The sequence below is a fragment of the Protopterus annectens genome, chromosome 6.part0 (assembly GCF_019279795.1).
Source record: "Protopterus annectens isolate FY-2018-M chromosome 6.part0, PAN1.0, whole genome shotgun sequence".
NCBI lineage: Eukaryota > Metazoa > Chordata > Ceratodontiformes > Protopteridae > Protopterus > Protopterus annectens.
In genome coordinates this window covers 1835498979-1835512823 of record NC_056737.1, presented here as the reverse complement: position 1 = coordinate 1835512823, position 13845 = coordinate 1835498979, and positions in this window count along the sequence as shown.

Genomic DNA, 13845 nt, shown 5'->3' with positions numbered 1-13845 from the left:
GACGTATAGTGTCCAGTCACTTTTGTGCAGCCAGACTTGAGCTTTCACATGACAGCAATAAATTCCTCTCAGAGTGTGTTTTTTGAGTCATTTCAAACATATGAAGAATTATGCCCGACTCCATAATTAACAATATAAGTAGAACTAGCTCTCTGTCAAAATGCACAACTTACAGTACAAATATTAGTGATTATTTTGCGATAGTGTCATGTCATCTGTTTTAGAGGAAAATATTCATATATTTTGTGTAATTTCATCACCTTCAGTTTATTAAACTTGTGCTTCTGAATATGGGTATCCCACAAGCCTACTGGAAATGGGAGGGAATATGTTATTCTTCTTCTTCTTTCGACTTTTCCGGGTTAGGGGTTGCCACAGTGGATCATCTATCTGCTCATGATTGGCAGTGGAGTTTTACGGTGTTGAGTTGCCAGCCCGGCACCCAAACTTCCACAGAAGGCGCACACACATGCACACACTCACACCTAGGGCCAATTTAGAGTGTCCAATCCACCTACTGCATGTCTTTGGGATGTGGGAGGAAACCGGAGCACCCAGAGGAAACCCACACAACCACAGGGAGGACATGCAGACTCTGCACAGAAGGCACCCCAGCTGAGAATCGAACCAGAGAACCTCTTGCTGTGAGGAGCAATGCTAACCGCTGCATCTCCGTGGCCGCCCAGAGGGAATATGTTATTAACTCTGCAAAATTTATGTCAATTAAGAGTCCAGATCTTTGGCTGGATGACCTGCTTTTCAAGAGCCTTTGTCCATATTTCTAATGTCTGCAGGGTGAGAGGTATAGTGAAACCTGATAAAGCAGAATGACATATAACCCCATAGTCTGCCCACTCATATTCCCCTAAAACCACCTGTGACATCTAGAGTATTGCAAATTAAGATACAGTTATACCATACATTGACAGACATATGTTGGTAGGCAGGTTGTTACAGCTGCAAACTAGAGGTGCCTGAAAGGACAGATACACAGGTGGGCCTTCATCAGTCCTTCCCTTCAAATCAAACATGCAAAGGAGTGTGCTGTATTATACTGTAATATATAGTGATAGAACTTAGTATCCTGTTTTTTCCCTGTCTGACTCATATCCGGTCATGACATCTCAGCTCCCCCATCCAAGCCTCCCTCCAGGTATGAAGACCTGCCCCACCCATCTGATGAATGAGACCAAAAACTCCTTAGCCTCAGTCAGCTGCTGCACTGTTTGTGTTTCATCCACATGGTACACCTGTCAGTCACAATGTCCTATGCCTTTTTTATGGAATATCATATCAATAATCCTTCAAGAAAATAGTTGTAGAGACCTATTGTGGCTGCCCATTGCATTCACATCCTATAGCAGTCCCTGCCAATTCTTGTCTAAGTATTTCTTGTGACACCTTTTCCCAGGAGATGTATACAATGTGTGTACAGGACCTGCAGTAGCACTTCATTCTCCTAAATAGTAAAGGTTTTCAGGCATCATCATCACCTTTGTGTGGCCATGCCAGTGCATGTACACCTGTATGTGGCAAGTGTCACTCTGTAGGTGTGCACTGTATGTTATGGATGCCCACATCATAGTGAAAAAAGGGTGACTGCCACCAAACTGTAATATCCAATGGCATGACTGCAGTTCAAATCCCACCTGTACCAACCAAATATGTGAGGGATAGTGGCATGCACTGCCACTAAATATGAGGAAGGGGGTCTTCACTGGCACCAGAGGGATGGTCTACATGTTAGAATAAAAAAAATTGCACAGAAATCTGACTTAATATTAAATTTACAAAATTTAACTTGGCCACAAGAGCATAAAAAGTAATATGCAGTGCTGTCTCAGGTATGAGCTGTTTTCTTTCTCTTTTTAAATGAATTCATTGACCAGGTAAATCCACAGGGTTGATCCAGAATCACTGTCTGGTTAAGTGACTGATCCAGAATCACTGTCTGGTTAAGTGATATGAAGGTAAAAGGAATCAAACCATGTACCCTGGGCAGAGAAAGCAGCTCATTAACAGTTCAGAACTTTAGTACTTTGTGCTAACTGCTTCAATATTCACCCCTTGATTAGACCACACACAGGCCATGTTAAGTGCTTAGTTTTTGACTTAATATACCAGTTCCATTTCTCCCCACTGTTTTTGTGAGTAACAGTGTTTTACAGTGCATGACAACTGTCTTTTACACAAGCTATTATTTTCACATTCACTCAATTTGCAGGAAAGCCTTGCAGAATTCTCCAATTCCCCACAACTTTCTTCCTGGTATAGTGTGCTGCCACCTCTCTTGATGTGGCCAGAGACCTCCATTTACCTGTTGCTCTTAATTAAACCAAATATGAAATCCTGTACCTTAATATTTTTAGTAGGCCCAAACAATTTAGCTAAGTGGAGACAGGAGTCACAGCCTGGTAATCAATGGTAAATGACAGACCTCCTGTTGGGTAATAAAGAGCAATAATACATACACAATAACGAGCAGCCACAAGAGCTTAGAAAGTGAACAAACTTTACTTAATATGTCAATAGTGCAGTTACTCATGTGAAAGTATAAAATAACATTTAATTACAGTGGACAGAATAATGAAAAATGCAGGAATATTGATATGTAGGAATAAGACATGGCAAATGATCAGGGGGACTGTGATGATAGGAAGTACTGACAGCCATGCCAGAAGTAGGGCAGTGGATGCATGCCTTGTGCCAACACAGCTAGCTGAAATTTTGTAAATAATTAGTGTAATTTTTATAGCAAACTGATGTGCGCAGATGCTTTTGCTGAAAATGTATTTGTGAGGTTTGCTTGTGTTACAATGTATCAGCAGTGCACCCTGCTAGGATGAAAAGAAATGTACATGCATTGTTGTTACTGATTTAAATGTATATGTTTTACTAGAGGATACTGGGGCAGCAAAGGTTAACCAGCTAACTTACATTAATAAAAATAAGGGAAATGTATATGAGCTGTTAAACCATTGAAACATCACCCCACATTGCTGAATAAGACCAGAGACAGTGTGTCTGGAAGAAGCCTTTGTTCATTAGCTTAGTAAAAAGTGAGGAAGCCCCAATTACTGCCATAAACATTTAGATGTGTTTTGTAGCCGTCTATGCTAAATTCCTGTCTCAGCTTCAAAGGGGAATAGCATGAGAAACTAGAGTCAGATGACCAGATAAGGTCATTCTGCAAACTACCTTGGATATTATATTTTACAGGGAGTAATCTCTGAGGATGACGTATTCTGCTTTGGAGAACCTGACTAGAAAAACTGCTCATGTATTTGATTATGCCTTGCTCCATCAAGTAAGTTATTAGGGAATAGTAATTCTCCTATATTCAGTCAGGAATATAGTGAAGCTTAGTTTAGATATTGTCTTTCTTTATTTGCTTGAGTCTGTCCATTAATATTCATTTCAATATTTCCTGTGATTTGAACTCTGTGGTTTACTGTGAATATATATTCAGTATTTTAATGGTCTTTTATTATTTATTATTAAGTATATTTAACGTTGACTGTGGCTGGTCCTTGTAGAAAGTATTTAACCTTTGAGAGTACTTATATTTATATTGTGACACTATGTGGGCTACTCCAGAAGGCCTGGCTGTCTTGGTAAACATTACCATTAATATTAATATTACACAGAATAATTGGACACCCTTTCTTAAGGGCCTAAGGGAATCTGATTGTGGAGTGTCTGATGGCAGTGATAACTGCCTTATACCTTGGGCAGAAGAGGGCCCGGCAGGTAAATCTGGGCCAGTCTTTCCCAGGTGTGTGTGAATAATCAAATATCTCAGTGTGTGAGTGTCAGCTACCTGTGACAGTGATATGAAGTACTTGGTTTACAGAAATGGTACTGGAGAACTTGGCTACCACACTCGACTGAGGACCTAAACCTACAGTTGTACCAATGAGGAGTCTTATTGGAGACCTGGAGGGAGACAGATATAGAGAAATCCAGACCCCTGGCTGAGTGTGTTCCCTGTGTGCTCTTAAGGGAAATTGTGTTTGATGCAGAGGTCTGCATCTGAAAATACTGAGTGTATCCATTTGTATTCCAAGTGCTCATTCATCTCCAGTGTCAGTGGTGAAGATTCAGGTACCTTGATTACTGGCCCAGTATGGGCACATCACATATTGGTTGGCAGTGGTGGGACCATCACATATTGGTTGACAGTGATGGGACCATCATGCGTCACAGGGTCTATAAGATACTTAGAGATATATATACCTTTAAGTAGGCAAACTTAACTCATTACAACCTAGTGATGTCTACAGGTTTCAGTAGTTACATCTTACAGATGTCACTAGGTGTCTAATATAGTCTGTTCATATTGGCTTTAATAATTTCAAAACCATGCTACATACAAGCTTTTGAAATATTTCATTTTAAAACTTACAAGATGTGCAACACAAAAGCATTGATATATGACTTCTGTTTAGTGTGGTTAAAGAGATATTAGTTATTCTTCATATACTATTTTGTATTGACATATTCTCAAATTTCTCAAAATATTTCAATAACCAGGTAACACAGACATAACTCTTTAGTCGCACATGGAAGTTCACAGATGGACAAACACAATGTTGCTGACAGTATGTGCCTAGCTGGAGTGGTTGCTGAGACATTCTAAGTTCTTTACAAGATATTACAATATAAATATTAACTGTGTTTAGCATTAATTACAAAAAAGTTTAACACCACCACTGTAAACATTTGTTTGCAATGAACAGTTTGCCATTTACATTTCTTTAGTAACCCTTATGGCTCCAGAGATATGAAATTTTGTTTGAAATGTGAGGACACAAGTTGATTTTTTAGCACCTTTATTGAGTTGTCACTTAAAACGTAGGCCAACATGCATTTATATAAAAGAAAAAAAACATATTAACATGTTCACAGTTATAGACATTGAACTTCACGAGTATTCTTTTGTACAATTAGCATCAATGCAACATTACATACATTGCTCAATTCTTGCTTTCCCTTAAACCTCACTCCTCCTTCAAAACACTAATCTGCATGTATTGTTTCCACAGTTTCCATTTTTTCCTATGTAATTTGGAGCTACCCTATTCTAAAGATCCCACTTTTTGTTCTTTTATCTCGGTTACAATATTCAGTACTTCAAATTGGTTTAGACTTTGATTTCCATTTTCTAGTAATTGCTTTTTTTGGCAGCCTCCAGGATTAAACTTAACACGGCCTTACTACATCTAGACAATTCAGATCCTGTATCCCAGATTAAAAAAAAACAATTTCCTTAGTTACACCCATTTGTACTCTGTAGGGAATTTTTAAAGTCTGCTAGCTCCTTACACTCCCAAACATGTCTTCTCAGTTACCCCTTTCTTCTCCATCACACCTCCAATATTTGCCATATACCTATGGAAAATTCATTGGAGTCTGTGGTATGAAAACATTTCCAAGCAAAAATCCTAGATATACTAGACTTTGTTGAATATTTTAGAGTCAGATTGTTTCCTTGTAAATTGCTTATCCATTCGCTCTATTCCCAGTCTTTTTTAATGTCCTCTGACTTAATTCCTATAGTTGGTAAAAAACAACAAAAAAGCAAGTTCGTTGCTTTAAACTTCACAAAGACCAATTTATTGTAAACGCTTTCGTCGAGGTCAATGCCCCAACTTCATCAGACAACTCAACAGCCATAAAAACCTCCATTTTTATACTCACATTCAACATAATTAAACAATTAAACAGTTAAATCCTTGATTGAACCATTAGTTAAAACTACTTCATATTTAACGTGCCCTTACTTCCTGACTTACAATTTATTGCAATACCTTAGAAGCTATGGCAACAGTATAAAAAAATTGCTGTTACATGTTATTAAAACCCCCTAATAAATATTATAACATCATAAAATACTTACTATTATAAAAACTTTTTGATTGTATTTATATTCAATCTAAATATCGAAAATTCAGAAAAGTCAGACAAAATGATAGGCACCTCTAAAGGACCCTAACTATCTTTCATTATATAAATACCATATAAATCCATGACTTGCATAACTAATTAAATGCCTTAAAAATGTATGTAAAAAATGTAAGTTAGATACGATAAACATCAGTTTAAAATGTATATTGAAGTTAAAAGCACTTTCTAGACAAAATGTTAACTTAAAGAATATTTTAATCTAATACTTTTGCTATTAAGTTTATTAGATTAGTATAGGTTATATTTATACACAAACTGATGTTTATCATATCTAGCTTACATTTTTTGCATACATTTTTTAGACATCTAATTATTTTTGCAAGTCATGGATTTATATGGTATTTATATAATGAAAGATAGTTAGGGTCCTTTAGAGGTGCCTATCATTGTGTCTGACTTTTCTGAATTTTCGATATTTATATTGAATATAAATACAAACAAAAAGTTTTTATAATACTAAGTATTTTATGATTTTATAATATTTATTAGGGGTTTTAATAACATGTAAAAACAAGTTTTTTATACTGTTGCCATAGCTTCTAAGGCATTGCAATAAATTGTAAGTCAGGAAGCAAGGGCACTTTAAATATGAAGTAGTTTTAACTAATGATTCAATCAAGGATTTAACTGTTTAAATGTTTAATTATGTTGAATGTGAGTATAAAATGGAGGTTTTTATGGCTGTTGAGTTGTCTGATGAAGTTGGGGCATTGGCCTCGACGAAAGCTCTTACAATAAATTGGTCTTTGTGAAGTTTAAAGCAGCTAACTTGCTTTTTTGTTGTTTTTTACCAAGTTAGTAAAGTGAACAGTTTGTAGTTAATTCCTATAGTTATCATGCAATATTTTATATTCCATTGTAATTATCCCTTTTGAACAGCAGCTTATGATCTAGGTCCAACTATATACTCTCCCAGAGCAGGTCTTTTACTTAGAAGTCCCCTATATCTTTCTTTTTGCTTATACTCTGGTATCATTTCCTGACAGGGAAGGCAGTGTCAAGCCTGCAGTCCAAAATGACTTCATGGCTTCTTCCCATTCTATTACCTTTCATTCTCTAGTTATTTTCTTGAAATACCTTGGTTCCTTTGCCAGCTTTCTCCCATAAATTCTAGCCTCCTCTTGCCTATTCTCTATATCCCTAATTGCAGTCAACCCTATCAACAGATTCTTTTTTTTGTCATTCTCATGCTGGCTTAGTTCTTAGAATACTTTCTGCTAGCTGCTACTTTATGAATATAAAATTTTGCATGGCTGTTGTTATTCTCTTTAAGCATCTGTATCCAAAATCCCACTCTGTCCTTATTTCATGAATTTCCCCTGCTTCATTATAATTCCTTTCCACTTTGAATTAGAGCTTTCTGCTTGTGTTATGTATACACACCTTAAATGTAGCTTTATAATATCCCTTCAAATCAGGTAATCCCCAACTACCTAGTTCTTTTGAAAACATCAAAGTATCTCACTTGACTCTTGCCCTCACTGATAAAATCCTTCATTCATTACTATCCTCATCTTCTCCTCTGGTTGATAAAAATGCTGACATGTATGTAAGTATGTAAAACTAAAGGGACAAAAAACATTTTTCATTTCTTGTATCTTGCTATCTATGTACATAAACAAGAGCTTCCAATTTCTCAAGTTTTGTATTACCTTTTGATTAGTCTCTTCCCACATATCCTTAGATGCCATAACAGAATCCTTTTAAACCATACTCCTGTTTCATTTTATCATGTCCCCATAAATATGGGTGTTGCTGAACCAATTTATGTGTGGGTACATAGTTTATAGCTATAGCCTTTGTTTCGTCTTAAGTAATGTTATATCCCAAAAAGACCTGAAACTGTCTTAGAATGTTCTGCAACACTGAGATGTCCTTTAAAGGTACAAAATAATAATGTCTGCAAATAAAGCTAACTTTTTTATTATCATCATACTAATTATATCCTTGAATTTCTGAGTCTCTTTTCTTTGCCAATGGCTCTAAATATAATGCAAATAACAAAAGGGAAAGAGGGCACCCCTGCATGGTTCCTCTGCTCACATACAATTTATCAGAGATGAACCCTCTCACTTTAATTTTTCCTCTGATCCCTCATATATCCTCCCAATTAACCTTATTATTGTAGCAAGAATGCAAATGGTTCCATTGTCCTACTCATATAATCTCAGCTCACTCTGTCAAATGCTTGCTCTGCATCAAGGCCCGCAAACAACAGCAATATCTTCTTGCATTCTGTTTCCTTCAGAAACATAAGCACCACGAAATTCATTGGTCCCATTGAAGGCGAATAGCCGAGGTACCAGGATGGAAAGAATAAAGATGGATGTCAGCTACTTCTGTGTCTTCCTTTGAATTTCATGGTGCTTATGTTTCTGAAGAAATTTGAGGTTTGCTTTTTGGAGGTGTATTCTTTCTGCATTCTGTTTCCCTCTGGATCTTCATTGTTCTGTTAATGTTGTCAAATGTTTACCTTCCCTCCACAAAACCACATTCATCCATATCTATCAATTCCTGGCAACACCCTTGCCAATTTTGTAGCTATTATAGGCATAAACACTTTAGAATCACAGTTTACATTTGAAAATGGGCCTTTATGATGCTGGGTGTGATGGGTTTTTACTGTCTTTAGGTATTACAACCACCATTTTCCACTGTGATGTTGGTGCTCCCCTCCTTTTAAATTCATGTTAAACAAAACCTTTCAGATCTTTATCACATTCTTTACTTCTATCTTCCAAATGTCCAAGGAATGCTATCTATTCTTGAAGACTTTCCTGCAGATTCATTATATGTCACTGTTTTTATCTCATCTCATCCTGACTTAACTGTTAATTATTGAGCCTCATCTTCCTTAACCCTTGGCTTACTTAAGTGCTGAATACATATTTCTATTTTTGTTTTTTCTTGATTTTCACATTTCTCTGCTTTATAAAAATGTTCAGAGAATTTCTGAAATATCTCTACTACCTCTACAGGATCTCTGGTTATTTTTCTTGTTATAGGCTACCAATTCTGGCAACAGCCTTTTCTACTTTCTGTTGCCTAAGTCATTGTGCTAAAGGTTTTCTTGTTCTGGAGTTATTATCAAAAACAGTTGCTGAACAGCAGTCTGTCTAACCTCATGCATATTATCCAGATATTCCCTTATTCTCTCTTTAGCACCCTATAATTGCTTCTCTTTTTATTTTGTAAGATTCCCCTTCTTCTAAAATACTTTAACCTTTGTCACTTCCTCTAAACAATTATTGTTACTTCTTAACCATATCTATTTTTCTTTCATTTCTACCCTATTTTAAAACTCTACTTTCATTTTATCCCACTCACTATCCATAACTTCTGAAGAAAGTTCTATCATCCCTGATAACTCATAAATAATTTATACTGCCCATTCCTTAAATTTCTCTCTTTTTAAAAGGTAGACAGGGAGGCACCAGTGTCTCATTTTTATTCATTACCCTGCAGAATAAATGTCAAACAGGAGACAGCCTAGCATGGACACTTTGGCACCCCAGTCATTACAATTTTACATTCAGAAAGTGTGCCAGTAATTTTCATAACCTGGGATTTGCAATCCAGAGGGCAACATAGGAGTTTAAATTAAGTTTTTCCAATTTTTCAATAATTTCTGTATGACGAATAGTATCAGAAGCTTGGCCAGCTGAAGATAAGCAGCATGCACAGAGTGGACAATTTCTACAGCCTCTGTAGCCTTTTCAAAAAAAGCTTACTAGGTGCAGGAGGCAGGACCTGCCCTAAACAAAACCAAACTGAGTGGGGTGTAGTTCAGTTACGTTCCCACCTAAGTCTTCATAAATTAGTTCTGCTATGATATGTTCCATGGTTTTGCATATAAGTCTGGTGAGACTGATGGGCCTATAATCACCAGGGTGTGTACAGCGGCCACCCTTGTGTAGGGGAGTCATAGTCAATGTTTTTCAGGCACCAGATGAAACTCCTGTAGAAAGGTTGAGGTTGAAGTTTAAGTAGAGGCTCAACTTGTCCATACTTTGCACAGGTGAGAATGCAACCTGGTATGTTATTTGGTCCCATAGAAATATTATTTTTAGCCTTTGGCATGGATTCTAAGACTTGATCCAAGGGGATTTCAGGATAAACTAAATTTTCAGGGATAGTGGGGGCAACAATATAACATATTAACTTTGACCAACACTAACAACAACTCTCCTCTAACCATTCCTAAAACTACAAAAGACCCATCCAATGCCTTCTCCTTCAAACCTATGCAAACCAGCACCATAAAAAATTACTCAACACACTCAGACCTACTTCTCTCGCTGATGATAATTTACCTTTTGAATACCTCAAGATAGCTGACGACACTATCTCCTATCCAGTCTCCATTTTGATCAATCACTCGGTAATTGAACAGTATGTTCCCAAAATTTGGAAAATAGCTTACATCACATCACTTCATAAAGGAGGGACATGTATAGAACTTTGTAATTTTAAGGCAATAGCAATCTTATCTCCACTATCAAAAAGCTTAGAAAAATGCATCCATTACCAAAGCCTGAACTATTTGCTATCAAATAACCTTCTAACTAATTCCCAGCATGGCTTCTGACCCCACCAGAGTACCACTATAGTTCTTCTAACCTTCACAAACACCATCAACCAATACAGAAGTAACAGTTATCTAGTCACCTCCATATTCCTAGACATGTCCAAAGCATTCAATACTGTTTCACACCAAAAACTTCTTAATGAACTTTCATCCCTAAATTTAAGCTATACATCCCTCACACGGTTCCATAATTACCTATCTGGCAGACAACAAACTGTAAAATGGCAATGTGCCTTATCCTCTCTGTTACTTGTTCCACAAGGTTCTATCTTGAGTCCACTCCTATTTAGCATTTTCATCAACAGGCTCCACACTGCCACTCACCTAGCTACAATTTTACAGTACACAGATGATTCCACACTTATCTGTTCTGGCCCTCACTCTCTAAACTCCTAGAAATAACTCAACTTTCCTTCACAGCAATAAAATCCTGGCTGTCTGACTCAGTTAATTCTGAATCCCACCAAAACTAAACTTATGATTTTTTTCAACTTCAGATCTGCATTCCCCTTTTCAGATATATACTTCTAACAATTCCAAGTTTGAACATGTATCACACACTAAGCTACTTGGGTTACAATCGATAATAACATGAGATTTGACAAACACCTGTCTCTTACCATAAAAAGTCCATATTAAACTAGATTCACTTTACAGAATTAAACCTTACTTCACTTAATCCAGAAGACTATCTATTGCCAGGACTCATCTACTCTCTACTCTTCTTTATGCCTCTCCTATGTTCACCAATTTGAAGAAAACTGATTTAATAAAACTATACGCTTGTTACAATAATAAAACAAACTATATACGAGCCTCTAGGTGAAACAAAGTAAAAAGTCACATAAATCACCAAAAATGAGGTACCACATGGAGCTCCTGGTGGTACCTCATTTTTTGGTGATTTATGTGACCTGACACTTGTTACAATAAGATTGCCAGATTTGCTACCAACTCACAATATAGATCACAATAACTGTGCTGCCTTACACCAACTAAATTGGCTTGCATTACCTAATTACCTAACTTTCACCCAACTTATAATGACCCATGGCATAATATACCAGCCTGACAAGGGTCCAGCACTCTGTAATCTACTACACCCACAATCTAACCACACACTTTAGATCTTCTAACAAACTTCTATTACAAGTCACAAAAGCTAACAATCACTTTGGAGATGCTCTCTACTCTAATCGAACCTCCATGACTTGGAACTTAACCCCCAGCGCATCTTAACTACTGCCAATCACTCACAGTACAAAATATTTCTAAAGTCCCATCTGACTAATTCTTGGCTCTCCTCTTTTCTTACTCCTGGTTAACTGTCATTCCCTTTTGTCTAACTCCTGGCTGACATCCATCTGTATTGGTTTTTCTCTTACTTGTCTATCTTCCTCTGTAGATGTTTTCTGACTACTGGATATATGTATATCTCATCTCACCTATAAAATCATTACATATATCACCTTACTTTCTCTCTGAAGATACTCTGTCCAATCTTTGCACTTTCACCCTAATTACTTCATTGTACCCAAACTCTTTACCTACACCATGCACAGTTTTCTGCATACTAGAAATAGTGACAGTCACGGGCCTCCGCTGAAAACAGGATCTGTGGAACCTAGTCTGACTTTCCCGGTCAACAAATGTTAAATAAAATAAATAAAATAAATATTATTTATTTGACATTTGTTAACCGGCATAGTAAATCTGAGCAAAAGCCCTCTTTCAGTGGAGGCCCGTGGAGAAAAGCTCAACAGTACAAGCAAGACAATTTACAGAATTGAAGGTGAATACATTGAACAATTTACAATAAAACAGTTAAGGAAATGTAGATAAAGCTCCACAGTACAATATATAGTAAGAGGCATTATAACATTGAAGAAAAAACATAGCAATATAAATTCATGATTATATATGTATAACACATGAAACAATCTTTTTGTTCTACTATTTTCTGTACTACTTATGCTCCTTTATATATGCCATTTTATTTCTAACTTTGTATTATGTATAAATTGTGTTTTTTTGTTTATGTTACTGCTAAATAAGAGTACAACTGGCAAACAAACATCAAATAAATAAATAAATAAAGCAATGTGGATAGATGGGGTAAAGTTAGCACGAAATGCATCTGTTAATATATTGTTGATATCCTTGGGATCAGAGTGAGTATTATTATTATTATTATTGTTATTATTATTATTATTATTATGGATAACCTCAGTGCATTGTTGGAAAAATATGATCTACAGATAACTAGAACCCCTAGCTATCTTTTATTAAGAAATAGTGGCCCTGATTAATATGAGTTAGAGAAATATTAAGAATATTCTGGAAGACTTTTTACAAATGTATTATCAATTCCTCCAAAGCAAAGTCAAGACAGAAAAAAGACCGGATACAAATATTTATACTCAGGTCATGTCATCCTTCCTTTCTACTTATTAGAAACCATTACATCACTTTGTTTTGCCTAGTATCATTAGAGCAGTATTTCTTAGCTGATTTGCTTTTCCACAGCAATAGTAAGCAAAACATCTCTGCCACTTATAAAGGGCATAGGCTTAATTACACCAGTCCAAAACAACAGTTAGTACCAATATTCAGGATGTCGATATACATATCTTAACTGTCTGTATTTTAATTTCTGCTTTCTTTTCACAGTTGTAGTCTGGTACTTTTTTAAAGTGGACTATAATTAAATGTTATGATCTTCTAGCACAGGAGATTCAAGACATTATATTTTCAAACAGAAACATTCGTTAACCTTCCTTTTGTCCCCTTTTATGTTTACAAGAGAAAAGACCACAAAGTTGCACACATTTTACAGACCAATTGTGCTACTAGTAAGAAATAAGAAAGGGATCAAAAATGCATAACATTTTTAAATCAGTTTTCATTTGCCTGGCATCAGCCCTTGTATCAGAGTTCCTTTTTTAACATTGGTCTGGAGCTGTCTACCTTGGACTCTCACCATCAGTTGCAGAGGCTGGTGGCAGCCAAGGTGCTTAAGTGGATATCTGGTTTAGCAATGTAGAGCACTTTTTTGTATGGCTTCTGGAGTCACATGACCAGCAGGCCCTGCACATCAGGCCTCCAGTAGAGCAATTAGCCACTTAAGTTAGTAATGCTTGACTTTGCTGTCCTGTGGGCCTGTTTGACATCCAACCACGACAGGTCCCAACCCTATCCCTATTCTAGTGTTTTCTTTCCGCTGTATATTGTCCAGACCTCCTGTCACCATTATCCCTTTGTATCCATCCATCCACTGTCCTCCGAAGCCT